The sequence below is a fragment of the Taudactylus pleione genome, unplaced genomic scaffold (assembly GCF_031769625.1).
Source record: "Taudactylus pleione unplaced genomic scaffold, aTauple2 ptg000026l, whole genome shotgun sequence".
NCBI classification, from domain to species: Eukaryota; Metazoa; Chordata; class Amphibia; order Anura; family Myobatrachidae; genus Taudactylus; species Taudactylus pleione.
Genome location: NW_028284428.1, coordinates 24435590 through 24450490, shown reverse-complemented (window position 1 = coordinate 24450490; position 14901 = coordinate 24435590). Strand labels below are relative to the sequence as shown.

At 43.3% G+C, this 14901-nt stretch overlaps 1 protein-coding gene across 1 annotated transcript in view; it reads right to left on the bottom strand.

The window, feature by feature from the left end:
- Window positions 1–14901, bottom strand: part of ANOS1 (anosmin 1) — a 210873-nt gene that overhangs the window by 46369 nt on the left and 149603 nt on the right. The gene's annotated exons all lie outside the window — the stretch shown is intronic.

The window sequence follows — 14901 nt, the reverse complement described above, 5'->3', positions numbered from 1 at the left end:
TTTTGACATCAGTAGTTCACATTAAAGGTGCATACACACACAACAATTTTTTGAACGATTATCGTTAACGATATCGTTTATCGTTCAATCGTTGTAAAAATCGTTCACTTTCTGAGTTAAAACGATGAACGATTATCGTTCATGCACGTTCACGTTTGTAGTTTGTAGTTCAGTCAGACTGACCAACTGAACGATTTGCATCAAGGGAATATGCAAAAATTGTTTGTAATTCAAAAATATCGTTCATTACACTTTAAAAAATCTGACAGATAATCTGACAGAAAATCGTTCATAAAATCGCTCATAAAATTGTTGGTAACAAAATCGTTGTGTGTGTATGCACCTTAAGGGATGAATAACTACATTTAATTAAGAATAAAGATGAATAAAATATCCTGGGTGAAAAAAAGGACTGGCATGGGAAAATTAAAACACTTACTGTAGAAGCACAATTTCTTCTGTCACTGTGACAGCTGCTCCTTAATATATCACTGTAGCAGAGGATAATATTTTCCCACCCATCAGCAAACAACACTTGGTAAATAAATGTGTATTATGGCAAAACACTAAAGTACATACATACCTATAATTGTTCATAGAGCACTCAAGTGGCAGCACATACACTGAATTCACATTAGACAGAATGACCTGAATATTTCACACACACAATAATCTATATATATATATATATATATATATATATATATATTAGTAAAACGGATCATCTCAGTTACTCCCAAGCTTCACTCCCTGCTCTGGGTGACCCCACTCTTCTCTGTTGCACACCCCCCCTCCCTGCGCCATCATGGCTTCGTCCTATCCCCCAATCATACGCAGCTTTGTTCTGACACTAGAGATGTGCGCCGGACCATTTTTGCTGGATTTGGATTTGGCTCTGATTCATGGTTTGGTTTTGGATTTGGATTTGCCAAACCGCGTGATTGGTTTTAGATTTGCATTTTTTTTTTTAAATTGTCACAAAAAAGCTAAATCACATAATTTGGGCTTTTTGTTCTTCCTAGAGTATTACAGATTGAGTCTCCCATATCCAAAATGCTTGGGACCAGGGGTATTTTGGATATCGGAATATTCCATATTTTGGAATATTTGCATACCATTATCAAATATCGAGGGAAAGGGACCCAAATCTAAATCACAGAATGCTTTTATGTTTTATATACACCTTATACACACAGCCTGCAGGTAATTTTAAACAATATTTTCAATAGTTTTGTGGCTCAAACAAAATTTGTGTACATACATGAAATTAATTTGTTTCATACACACCTTATACACAAAGCCTGAAGGCAATTTTATACAATATTTTTAATAATTTTGTGCCTTAAATAAAGTTGTGTTCTTTGAAACATCAAAAAGCAAAGGTTTCACTATCTCAGTCATGCTAAAAAAAATTCTGTATTTTGGAATATTCCATATTTCGGAATATTTGGATACGGGAGACTCAACCTGTATTATCCTCAATAACATTAATTTCCAGTCATTTCCAGTTAATATGACCACCTCACAGCTATGTAGAGTCAGACCGCTTTTTGTCATTTACTTATAATTATTTAGTTTACACATTATTTTATTTAGACACTTTGAATTTTCCGTTACTGTTTACCTCCAATTTTTTTTCACATCTACCTAATACACAACACTTCTAACTGAAAACAATGGTAATATTTTTTTATAAAAACTGAACTAATAATATGACATGCATATCCATGGAAATCACATTTGGTGCTTTCATATAATATTCTTAAATTTAATAGAATAGTCATTCTCGTTAAGATTCGCCTTCTGCTTTACCCATCAGGTATAAGTCTATTTTTACTAGGTGTGATTTTTTTTTTTTAGTCTATTGTTGTGATATTTCATACTGCATGTTAAGCTGTCTTTAGAATGATGGTTGTTCCAACCATTCATGGAAATGCGTCTCTGCTCAATTTGATATGTGTCACAATACAGTCACAGAAATGTATTTCACATGAGCCTCACTGAGTACAAAAATAGCAGGTCAAGTGGAGCGTCACTCATAGATTGAGAACAAAAAGAGGCAGAACTTGAAAGCATTTAACAAAATTAGGTCAGGCATTCTTTTAACTTCAGCATGCACCTGGATGTTTTTGCAGTGCTAATTCAGCTATTTAATACATTTCCACACTCACTGCATTAGTCAAATAATCAACATAATAAGTAGAATCCCCAGTCTTTGTTTGAAATAATCCTCCATTATCACGCTGAAAGGAACAGTAGTTCTTATTCACAGATGTTAAAATAAGGAAAAAAGTTTTTTAAAAGACTCACAGTAAAAATTAGATGACAAGAGAAGGCAATTGTTCTGTCTAAGGTGCATGTATGTTACTGCACATTCGGGGCCTGTTTCAGAGCTGGACGCTATTTGCGCTCGCTCGTTCAGAAAAAGGGGCCGGCTATTTAAATTGAGCGCTCGCTCTTTGCGGTCTGTTGACCCTCTATGTCGGAGTGAGTGAACAAAACATGCGCTCGCTATTTTGTAAAGACGCCCCCTGGCCGCTCGCATCCTACGTCATCTCCGCTATTTATTAGATTAATCGAGTACATCGAAAGGCGTCTGAACTGCTCGCAGTGCTTGTGGTTGGATTTTCCTACCGCAATCATGCGAACAGTTCAGGCTAAGAGACAACCAAGTGACGTGGCCGATGACGCTGCTTTGTTAATTATGCACACCCTTAAAATGCCCGTTTTGACTGTTTGGCACGCCTGCATTCGGATCTCCACTCCCCGTTTTCAAGCACCTTCCCCTGTTACCACCCACAAACGCCTGTCACTCAAATTAGCAGGCACTCGCTATTTTGCGAACACACGATTTCCGACCGCACTGACTGGTTTGCGCACGCGCATGACGATCCATACGCATGCGCAGATGTGCGAACATCGCTCGGAGCGAACGAGTGGCCGATTACGAGCGGCTCTGAATCAGGCCCTCTGTTTCTACTTCATATCAACAAATTATTACAAGAGGGGCATATTTATTATAAGCTAACTAATATTATATCAATATTGCAATCAGACTTTAGGTGCGTACACATGGTACGATTAAAATGCACCATATGAACGATAACGATATCTGTCATATCATTATCGTTCATATCGTGCATTTTCCAACCCACCAATGACCTGCGATGTGCTGACACGTATGGACGATAACAATATCATCCATCGCCCGTGCATGCAGGCCAACCTGGTCAATATCGACCAGGTTACTACAGAGACCCACTAACGTTGATCACGGGTCATTGGCCATCGTTGGTGGTGTGCTGGATGATCAATATCGATCATCCAGCACACACGGAAGATCGTTCAACGATATCGTTATCGTTGACGATTGTCCTGTGTGTATGAATTTGTTAATTTTTGTTCATTCAGCACTGAAATGACTGACTGCATACTTAAGATTTTTGGCTTTGCCTGCACAATTGCTGCAACTATGGTGTGTGCATGAGACAATCTTTAAGTTAAAAATTAATTATGTCAGATGTATCTATTCTGGAATGTACGACTCATTCATTGGGACCTATAGCAAGATTTAGGAAAGTTCTGGAACTGACAGCCCAAACTACATGGGCTAAATGTAACAGAGTGCAAGCTGCCGCCGCTGCGGGAATACATGCGAGTATGCTTGTATTTTTAAAGAAGCAAGCATGTTAAAGGCTAAACTTGGTTTAGCCTAACATGCTTGCTACTTTAAAAATATGGGCATACTCGCATATTCTCCCACAGCGGCGCTGGCTCGCAATCTATTACATTGAGCCCCTTATGTACTGGTCTTATCCATCCACTTATCCTCTTAACTATCTATATATTAATCTATCTATCCATCCATCTATCTATCTATCTATCTATCTATCTATCTATCTATCTATCTATCTATCTATCTACTCTGATTCTGTGATGCTGTGTGAGGTGAACAGATGTTCACATAAACAACAAAATAAAATTGAAAAAGAGTGGGAGCAGGAGAAATTGATTTTTTGTAAATCCCAACACCGGAAGCCTGATCAGTGAAGATCCCAACAGGGACAGTAAGTACCCTAAACCTTCCCCTATCCCCCCTAACCCTTCCTTGGTGGTGCCTAACCCTAACCTCCCATGGTGGTGCTTAACCTTAACCTCCCCCCGGTGGTGCCTAATCCTAACCCCCCATTCCCACACCCTAATCCTAACACTCCCCAGTGGGTGCCTAACCATAACCTCCCCCCGGTGGTGCCAAACCCTAACCCCTTCTCCCCATAGCCTAACTCTCCCAGGGGGGTGTCTAACCCTAATCTTCACCTGGGGGTGCCTAACCCTAAACTCCCCATCCCCGGGGAAACTGTGATACTTACCTTGGTCCTAACTTTCGGGATTCTGGTGTTCGGGATGCCGACGCCGGTATCCTGATCTCCATATTAACTACATCCCGGTATAGTGATTATTATTATTATTATTATTATTATTATTATTATTATCAAAAAAGGGTTCTAGTTCTATTGTGTGACTACTATATGCATTCAAGCACAGTTTGTGGGACTCCCACAAAAAACTATCCTATCTACTTCTGACCTTCTTGGACTCCAGCACTGCTACACATACCAACAGGCTAGTCAGGCACCTTCCTAGCTCAAGAAACCCAACCCCCTTCTGCATTCCTTGGTCATCAGTAGAACTACGTCTCTATGGAATTTATGATTAACATCCTTTGTGAATTGGGGAGATACTGTTCAGTTTTGTGGCCAGCATGACTAATTCACTGCTACTGAGCATTTGAGCATTTTGTTTACTACACACTGAGCATTTTGTTTACTGCCTTAACAGTTTGGACATTGTTGGTCCTCCAAGCCCCCTTCCACTGTCCCCAGATTCTCTTTACCCTCATCCCTCTTCCCCACAATACACCCTTTTCTACCATTCCAATTTACTCTCGATCTGAGCAAAAATGTTAATCAATTATATGCCTATTATTTTTGTACTTATGGAATGCTGATATATGTTTTTAATTGATCCCATCTCTGGGCCTAATTCAGACCTGCTCGCGAGTGCTGAGTGCTCGCAAGCTGGTCGATGTTGGCCAAGTGCGCATGCACACGACGGAAGCGGCTCCGTCGCGCGCATGCGCGAGACCCGAATAACGACGGCCAAGCCGTCATTATGGGTCTCGCACCAAAGGGGCGTGCTGTCGATGGTGATTGACGGCACGCCCACCAAAGGCACCCATGGGAACGCCTACCGTCTGGGGCCGGCCCCACTGACATCACTAGTGATGTCAGTGGGAGTGCTTTTGGCTCTGATAGACCATCGCGACCATCATTTTGTCCGTTCGCTATAGCTGTGGGTCTATGCGAGCGACCAGGAGGCGCAGCTATGTGAGCGACCAGGAGGCCACTCTTAAATTCAGAGGGACGGCTCTGATTCAGAGCGAGCGCTCTGTCAGAGCGTCCAGCTCTGAATCAGGGCCTCTGGGCCTGATTCAGACCCGCTCGCGATCGCTGAGCGCTCGCAAGCGGGACGATGGTGCCCTAGTGCACATGCGCACGACGGAGGGAGCTCCGTCGTGCGCATGCGCGATACCCAGATAGCAACAGCCAAGATGTCGCTCCGGATCTCGCACCAAAGGGGGCGTGCTGTCGATGTTGAGTGACAGCATGCCCCATTTGGTGGGCGTGCCGGGGGCGTGGCTGCCAGACGGAGGCGTTCCCATGGGAATGCCTACTGTCTGGGTCCGGCCCCACTGACATCACTAGTGATGTCAGTGGGAGTGCTTTTGGCTCTGATAGAGCCAAAATCACTCCAGGGCTTGCGGTCAACGAGACCCTACCGCAGGGTCTCGTCGCAAGCCTGATGGTCGCGATGGTCTTGACCATCGCGACCATCTTTTTGGCCGCTCGCATAAGCTGTGGGTGGTCACCCACAGCTATGCGAGCGGCTAGGAGGCCGCTCCATTTTTAGGTAGGAGGGCCCTGATTCAGAGCGAGCGCTCTGGTCAGAGCATCCGGCTCTGAATCAGGCCCTCTGTTTGTTATTTGTCAATGTCTTCAATAAAATGTTGTCTTAGAACATTATAATGTCTAGGATAAAACACATGCAATATGTATAACAGAAACACAAATATATCAATGTACATCTTTATTCATTGTTCTGTACATGCTACAATAAAATTTGAAGCCTCTTAAATCAAAATGTAATCTGATCGTTATTGTAGAGCTTCAGGTCCTAAAACATGTTCTGAGTTCTGTAAAAATGAGAAGAATATGTCTAAAAGTAAACTCCCAAATGTTTAATCTTCTATCATTCTGACCTGCAACCTTGAAGCCCTAGATTTGTGCTTAAGACGAGCTTTCCAGCACTTAAACCATTATAGACATATCCTTAGGATTCCTCAGTGTTCAGTAAATGACACACATAAGCCAGCTGCTCAACATTAAAAATTATTAGTCCCAAGAGGAGGAGAGAAAGATTTTTATTGAGGGCTGTGGGTGTCTGTTTTAATTTTACTAGCACGCAGCAATGTAACCATGAAATCACACTCAACTTGGGATTTGTCTGAAGAAAAAAAATATATATCACAGCTTTTTTATGTTTTCAGGTGATACAGTCAGTAATGAGCATTCATCTAGGTACAAAAATAAAGAGAATTATACACTGGCTGATTGTTCAGATATGGATCTACGGTAATGTCACATCGGATTGAGCCTACAATGGTGACCCTACACAGTTGGCTAGGGTGACAATGGTTATAGGTCACTTTAAACACTATATGAGTGACATAATGCCACTCATACAGAGTTTTCATTGCACCCGCAATGCCCCAATACATAGCGCCAGCAGGTGACATGGAGGAGCTCTGAGCCAACTACTGCTACCCCATGTCTGTGATGGAATGCAGTGTGGTGCTTTGGGGGTCTATTTATCAAGCAGCGAAAAGTGTGGAGAAGTAGACCAGTGGAGAAGTTGCCCATAGCAACCAATCAGCTTTCAAGTAACATTTATCAAGTACAGTCTATAAAATAATAGGTAGGAGCTGATTGGTTGCTATGGGCAACTTCTCCACTGGTCCTAAGGGGGAGAAGGGTGCGATTGTACCTATGATGTTCCTAGAGCTTTTGTGGCACTGGATGGCATTTTGCCTCTCTTTCAATAGCTTATGCCATTTTTAATATCCTTCTCACAAAAAAGTGATAAATTATAATTTTATTGCTGAAAGAAAATGTATTTCTTTTATATACATGGAGTATTGGACACAGAAAATGTAATCTTTCCAACTCATAAACAATGGAGGACAGTTATAGTCAGCCTCGTTGTTTGCCTTGCCATGTGCTTGCCATTCCTGGGTAAATTGGGACACATGGGAGCCCTAGCTATATAGTGCTTGACAAACAAATTATCTGCTGTATTTGTATCTTTACTATCTGCAATACTGTCAACTGTGTGGATACATTAACTTGATAAGCGAGCGTTTGGTAAGTGTATATTGATTCTTTGTTGTGTTCCATGTTTAATTGTTAACTGGTGCTTTTGAGAGCAGATAATGGCCTGGCCAGAAAGTGGCTGATATATGTTAACATCTGACCTGCCTTTTATTTGAACTGAGTAAGGCTAAATGCTTCCCGAAAACAAGATTTACTTTGTGTTAATATAAGCTATTTCCGTTTTTTTTCTTATAAATCACAGATTAAAACAGCGGAAAAAAACATCTTAGTATGGAATTTACCAACAGAAATCTAACAGTTAATCTACAAAATATACTGGTGTTCATAAAATATTAAATAAGGATCTGTTGCATTGCTGGTGTGTTAAAGTGTCATTTCATTCCTTTCCCACTTATCCCAGAGGCCTTGCAAAGAATATCACTGACATTACTGCTTGTGCAGATGAGCTGTTTCTCCTATTGTGTTCCATACGCCACAATGAGATGATTGTGAGAAAGTGTCAGCATCCCATTGCATTGTTTCTGTGTGCCCCAGAGCCCCACTGGACTATACCCAACTGGCAATAAGGTTAACCAGCCACATGCAGGGGCGCGGAGAGGATAGGGGAGGCTTTATAAAGTAATGGGCATGGGATTGTCTGGAACAACAGCTCAAGACGGCCCCCAAGGGGCTTTGGCCATACTTCTTCAGTTTATGCAGAGTCCTAGAATAACAACTGGGCATGGTCATGGTCCCCCATGCATGGCCACCTTCCCAGTAATGGGGCAGACAGCTCTCCTGGCAGCCCTGGTCACAATAACATTATCATGCTAGAATTCGGATTTGAAGGAGAAATACTATCTCCCCAAGCTCCAAAGCAAAATTTGAAGAGAAGGGCTTTGTGCTGATGGTGGGTACCATTTAGGTAATCAAAATCATTAAGGAGGATTTGTTTGGTAAAGTAGCATGAATATATGAAGTACACAATTACAAATACACACAGAAAATATAAGGAATAAGAGAGATTTAGGGAAAATTATATTTAGTAACAAGACAAAAAAATATCTATTCTTATCTCCCGGTTACCTATATGTAGAACATGACGTAAAACATAACCTCTATTACCTATTTCCACTGAGACAGATGACAAAGGAAATACCTTTTGGAAAAGGCCATGTAGAAATCTACTATGTACATATAATGAAGTGAAACTAGAAATACAAGTTGTAGAAGGTGAGCTGTCATTTCAGTTAAACAACCAAACCACATAGAATAATTACTGTAAACAGTTGAGAGGGAAAAAAGGAGCCTGTCAGACTAAATGATATCAGAACACAAAGGACCTGATTCAGAGTTGGGAATGGAGTAAGATAGAACAAGTAACTATGCATCTTGGTGAAACCATGCTGCACTGCAGGTGGAGCAGATGTAAAATGTGCAGAGAGATATAGATTTCGGAGGGATGTGTCCAAACTGACATCTAAATTGTAGTGTAAGAATGAAGCTGTCCAGCATTTGTGGGCTACATGCAAAAGCAGATGGTATTTACCCCGCATGCAAACACAATTAATGTATTTGCACCCCTTGCATTGCAACACGGTCTGTCCAGGTACAAAGGGCCAGATTCAGAGACGGACGCTAATGCGATCACAACTGCGTTTTCATGCGCAACGCAGCTGTGAAAATATGCAAAAGTGAGCAAAGTTCACCTGAGCATAAAGACGCCCACTGCTGTCTTCTCACTTGCGTGCGACGATGCACACCTACGTTAACATCAGTAACATCGAAGCACATCAGCGGCACCTTACCCTTGCGGCAGGTCTGACCTGCCGCAGCCTTGGGTGCTCTTCTGACACGTAGAGCTGCGTATGCAATCACAGTGGCTAATTAAAGCACGCTCATGCAACAGCGTTTAAACGGACAGCCACGTCTGCGTTTTTCTGACCACTCTCCATTAGCACCCTCAAACGCTGGCAGTCTGTCGCTCACTTAGCAATGGATTCCTCTGTGGGTGACTTCAATGTGATCGCAGCGCACATGCAGTGCAGTGCAAATGCATGCGCAATGGCAAACAATCGCTCGATCTGCATGAAAATTGCATTAATGTCCATCTCTGAATCAGGCTCAAAGTTACTTGCTCTATCTTAAGGCGGCTTTCCGCTACCCGATTAAACAGAGCGATTGAACGATAACGACATCGTTATTGTTCAATCGCTCGTTAATTGGGCACAAATCAGGCATGCAAATGTCGGAAACGACCAGTGATGCATGCTCCCGCTGGTCGTTTTCGACATCATCGCCTGAATATGCCGGTCAATCTGCCGATAACGACAGATTGGCCATGTTCGAGGATGATGGAGGGTGCCTACACTGAACGACTGATCGTTCAGTGTAGGCACTGCAGGGGAAGGGGAGCTGTCTTTCCCTAGTCGGCATGTGGATGTGCACCATTACTCTATTCCATACTTGCCAACTCTCCCCGATTGTCAGGGAGACTCCCAGAAATAGTAGCAATCTCCATGTCGCCCTGAAGAGTCTAGCAATTTCCCTGATTTCACCTTACCCCCATTATGAAATGGTTTTATACAAAAAAAACAGAGATATATACATTCAAATGGGATCATTAATATAATTTCCCTGCATTGGTTATAAGACACAGTGATCCCTATGACAACATGCATTTTCTGAAAAGTATCAGTGTGTTTTCATTAACAAATTGATCTTACTAACTGCTTTGGGGCACGTTTACATTTGGATGTAAGTCAATTTTGTGGCACGCCTCTCAGATGTAGCAGGACACGTTTACTTTAACGCGCGCTCATAGGTGTTACTTCCACAATCTCCCTGAAATGCTTTCTCAAAAGTAGGTAAGTACAGTATGCTCTATTCCCAACTCTGAATCAGGCCCAAAGTTCAGTTTGGCACGCCAGGGTCTCATGCAGGGCCGGACTGGGACTAAAAATAGGCCCTGGCATTTAAAGCTCACAGGCCCACCTCTCGTCAGTAGCTGACTCCTGGCACAGACTCCTCCCCTTACTATTCCTGGCTTTTCCCACACTCTCTGTATTAAAATACACAAAACAGGGGACATTCTGCAGGGGATTCAAACATGTGACATATTCAGACATTTGGTATTTGGTTGGTTCTGATAGGTAAAGCTGGCACTTCATTGGTGTAGGTCACACACAAAGAAAAGGGAAGGCATTTTCCCAATTGACCAAGGGGCAAATTCAGCATCGCACACAAATGCAATGCTGAACGCAGATTCCCGATTATTGGATTCTGCGCGTGCGCAGGACCCGTTCTGCAAATGTGCAGAACAGGTCCTGCGTGATTGCACGCAGCCCCTTCTATGCCTCTGGCCGATTGACAGGCAAAAGCATTTAAGCGGTGGTGCGGGGGCAGGGTCGACCAGCGTTCCCGGAAACGGGGGCAGCAAGGTCAGGGGCTGCGTCCAAGGCTGCAGTTTCCTGGCCTCGCCAGCCGGCCAGCCGGAGTGAGATGGTCGCGATGGTGATTCCAGCTTGCCACCTCAGTAGCAGTGCTTGGATCGCAAATGTAGCAGGGCATGTCATACACCTCCTGCTGCATTTGCATATTTACAAGGATAGAATTGCAAAGCTGTTTGCATGCAGCTTTGCAGTTCTGTCATGTGCTGAATCACCCCCCAAGCCCCAGCTTAGTAGTTGTAGAGAATTAGTATTCAAATTTTTGGGGCAGGGGTGCTGTACACAGAGGAGGACACATCTGTGTACACCAAAGCAGAGCTGTAACTACACATTTTGGTGCCCTATGTACATGGGATAGTGCATGTGGTCTCGCTGGGAAGGGGCGTGGCCACACAATAGTACCCATAGTTCAAATGATGCCACACAGTAGTGCCCCTTAGTCACATTACACTGCACAGTAGTGCCTCTTATTCACATTTAATCACACAGTGACCCTTCACATTGCACCACACAGCATCCATTCACATTATGCCACACAGAGCCTATTCACATTATGCCACACAGTAGTACTGCTTATACACAACATGCCAGCAGTAGTCATGACAGTAGTAGTGCCCCTTATACATTATACCCCACAATAATGCCCCTTACACTAAATGCCACAGCGGAATAATAGTATAGCAACAGGCAGAGTTCTGGCAGCACTTTGCTAGCATCACTTTTAAACGAAACTGTCCCCAAGGTGTAATGAAACTGGTGAAAAACGGGATGGAGTTAGATTCCAGATAGAAAAAAACTGCATTAATTTAAGGTCATTTTTGAGGTAGTAAAAGACTAGTACAAATGCTGCTTTGTGACGTGGTGCAGTTAGATTTGCACTAATGCCCCAATTTACGAGGAATTAGCAGTGGGTGATCAAACTTCAGCCAGGCTACTAAAAGGCAAGGTTGGGACAGCGACAGTTACACAGTGGAGACTGCTTCTCTAACAGGGTGGCACACAATCTAGATCACAGATTCTCAAACTCAGTCTGCAGGACCCCAAACAGTGCATGTTTTCCAGGTCTCCTCACAGAATCACAAGAGAAATAATTAGCTCCACCTGTGGAACTTTTAAATTGTGTCAGTGAGTATTGAATTCACCTGTGCACCTGCTGGATGACTAGGAAAACGTGACCTATGTGGGGTCCTGAGGACAGAGTTTGAGAACCTGTGATCTAGATAAGTGGTACTGATGCAGATTGTTGATTCCAAAAAAGTTAAATTTTTACCCAAACTTTCTTTCAGGTGTAAAACTTCTCAACTGGGGCCCTATTTAGCATGGATCACAATTGCAACCATGTACGCAGATCGGCCGATGGTGCACTGTGCGTGAGCAGCGATGGCGATCACGCATGCACATAGAAAGCCATCGCAGAGTGAGTGACAGGAGGTCAGCGTTTAGGGCTGGTGACGGGGGAGTGGTTGGAGTAATGCAGGCGTGCCAGTCCGTTTGAACGCCATTGCATGGGTGTGCATAAATTAGCCACTGCGACGGCATACGCAGCTTGAGTACTCACTGTGTGTGACGAGGTTAGCAATTTCTGAGACAGGTCAGAGCTGCTGTAAATGTGCGTGAGGGGCCGATGTTTCTCGATGTTACCAATGTGTACACAGGACTGCAAGGTATTACGGATGTGAGTAAGTGGTAGTGGGCGCCTCTATGCTGGCTGAGCGGTTGCAAACATTAGCATAAGTTTGCAGCTGAATTGCGTGATTGCAATAGTGATCCGTGCTGAAACAGACCCCTGGTGCCTCAAAATGTGTTATATAAAGAAACAAAAACAAAGGACCATATTTAGCCTTTTTCAAGATATGTATGTTACTTAGCGGCCTATGTATCAAGGCTTTTTTTACATAAAATTATGCAGAAGCTGCAGTTTCAATTTTATGTACTTATGGCACTAATTAGCACTATTTAGCACTTCAGATCGCAGTCCCCATTAATATCAATGGGGACTACGATCTGCCCCCTATGTACTAAACTCCAAAAAGCAATGCTTTTCAGAGTTTAGTACCAGTAGTTAACACCATCTTCAGATGGTGTAAACTACTGAAAGCCTATGGGGTCTCCAGGGGAAGGAGAGAGATCTTTTGATCTCTCCCCCGCAGCCCCTGGCCGGCCCCAGAAGCTGACGCAGTGTCAGCTTCCCCGAGGGAAGTCTTTCACTTTAGTGAAAGACTTCTTCAAAATGCCAGGGATATAACTCGCGGAGACAGCAGTTACCACAACCGCTGTCCCTGCGAGTTCCCGGTAATACATAGCCGGGAAATTACCATTGAAAATGTAAATATTCCCAGCAAGTTATAACGTTAATATTAGCGATTATTAATACATAGACACCTTAGTGTTCATTCTAGCATAATGACCATTATTATAGAGCTTTGGCTGTTCACCTTATCAGTCATCAGTGCATCAGTCTCTGAATCAACGTCTCATACCTCAACAATGTAACTAGCTCCTTCGTTTCTAGAGAAAGGTCTAATTCTCACAACTAATTTTCACAAAATGACTATCCTGTGAAGGCTGCTAGTATATTTGAAATATCACTGAACTGTTTAAAGATGTAAAGAATATGAATGGCGAAGAACAGACTTTAAATTATGCTGCAACTTGATTAAAGAGCTCAGTTATTGGAAGGATCAGTCATTCATCAAATTTTCACACAGAAAATCTGTTGCCCTCGACCAGAGATGCTGCCCTGTCCACTGATACAGCATCTGTCTGGCGCTGGTGTCCGGCGTCCTCATTGGCGTGATGACAGCGCTGCAGACTCAGCCTTGGTGTCTTCGCGGGCATGTTTTATAATCTACCGGGCATGCAGACGTATGTCTCTGAAACACCGGCCAGTGGCGGTGTTGTTTGGGCAGGACAGCAGACGCGTTACATACACAACATGCCCGTGTTGTGACCACATGACGCTGATGCATCACATGATGTCATGCTGCTGATGCACCCGCCAAGCAGAGTGCCGGAAACAGCAAGACTTGCAGATAGCAAGACCGGCCCATCTGGCCATCGGCCCTTCTGTCATTTGCCAGAATTGCCAGATGGCCAGTCCGGCCCTGGTCTCATATCATGCTCGCAAGGTAAACATGTTAAATAACTTCATTATTAAACATGCTTATATTATTTTACTTATCTAAATGAATGGTAAAAGCTTGATAACTCCATATCCTGGTTTTGTTTTATGATTGTGTCATCATCAGTATGAAACTAAAACAAATCATAATATATGATTGAACTGTCAAAGGGCCTGATTCATTATGGATCGCTATTGCAATCGCAGCTGCGATTACGCACGCAGTCTCACTGCAAAAATATACTATTGATCGCTATCGAAATGCTGTTGCAGCCTAACATAAGGACGCCCACTTCAGCTTACACACATCCGTAATACTTAGCAAGTCTACAAAACCATCGGTAACATCGAGTACCATCGCAGCCTCATGCACACTTGATCTTTCTCAGAAATTGATAAACTCAGTGCACGCAGTGAAAGCCGAGCTGCATATGGCATTGCAGTGGCTAATTTATGCATGCCCCTGTAACGGCGTTCTAACACACTGGCACGTCTGTGTATTGCCGACCACCACCCCCAAACGGTCACTTCCTGTCAATCACTCTGTGATGGGTCTGCGCAGTCACTGAAATAGTGATTAAAGCACTCACAATAAGCTGCCGGGAGTTGGCAGTCCCATGTTAGGTGCCCTAATGGGGAGTAGAGAGTAGAAGAAAATGTAAAGAGAAGCACATGAGGGAAGAGGTCCCTGCACATGAGAGCTTACATTCATTTTACTCAGCTTTAATTAGGTATAAAGTATTAACAGTGCTTAAAGTGGTCCTAAAGAAGTGGAGGAATTCACTACTCACCCGCCCGCCCCCCCCCTCAGTGTTTTTTCAATAAAGGGACAGCGCGCACCGCAGACACGTGCCGGGAACAAGGGGTGTGGTCTCAAAATAAAGGGGTGTGGTCACACAAT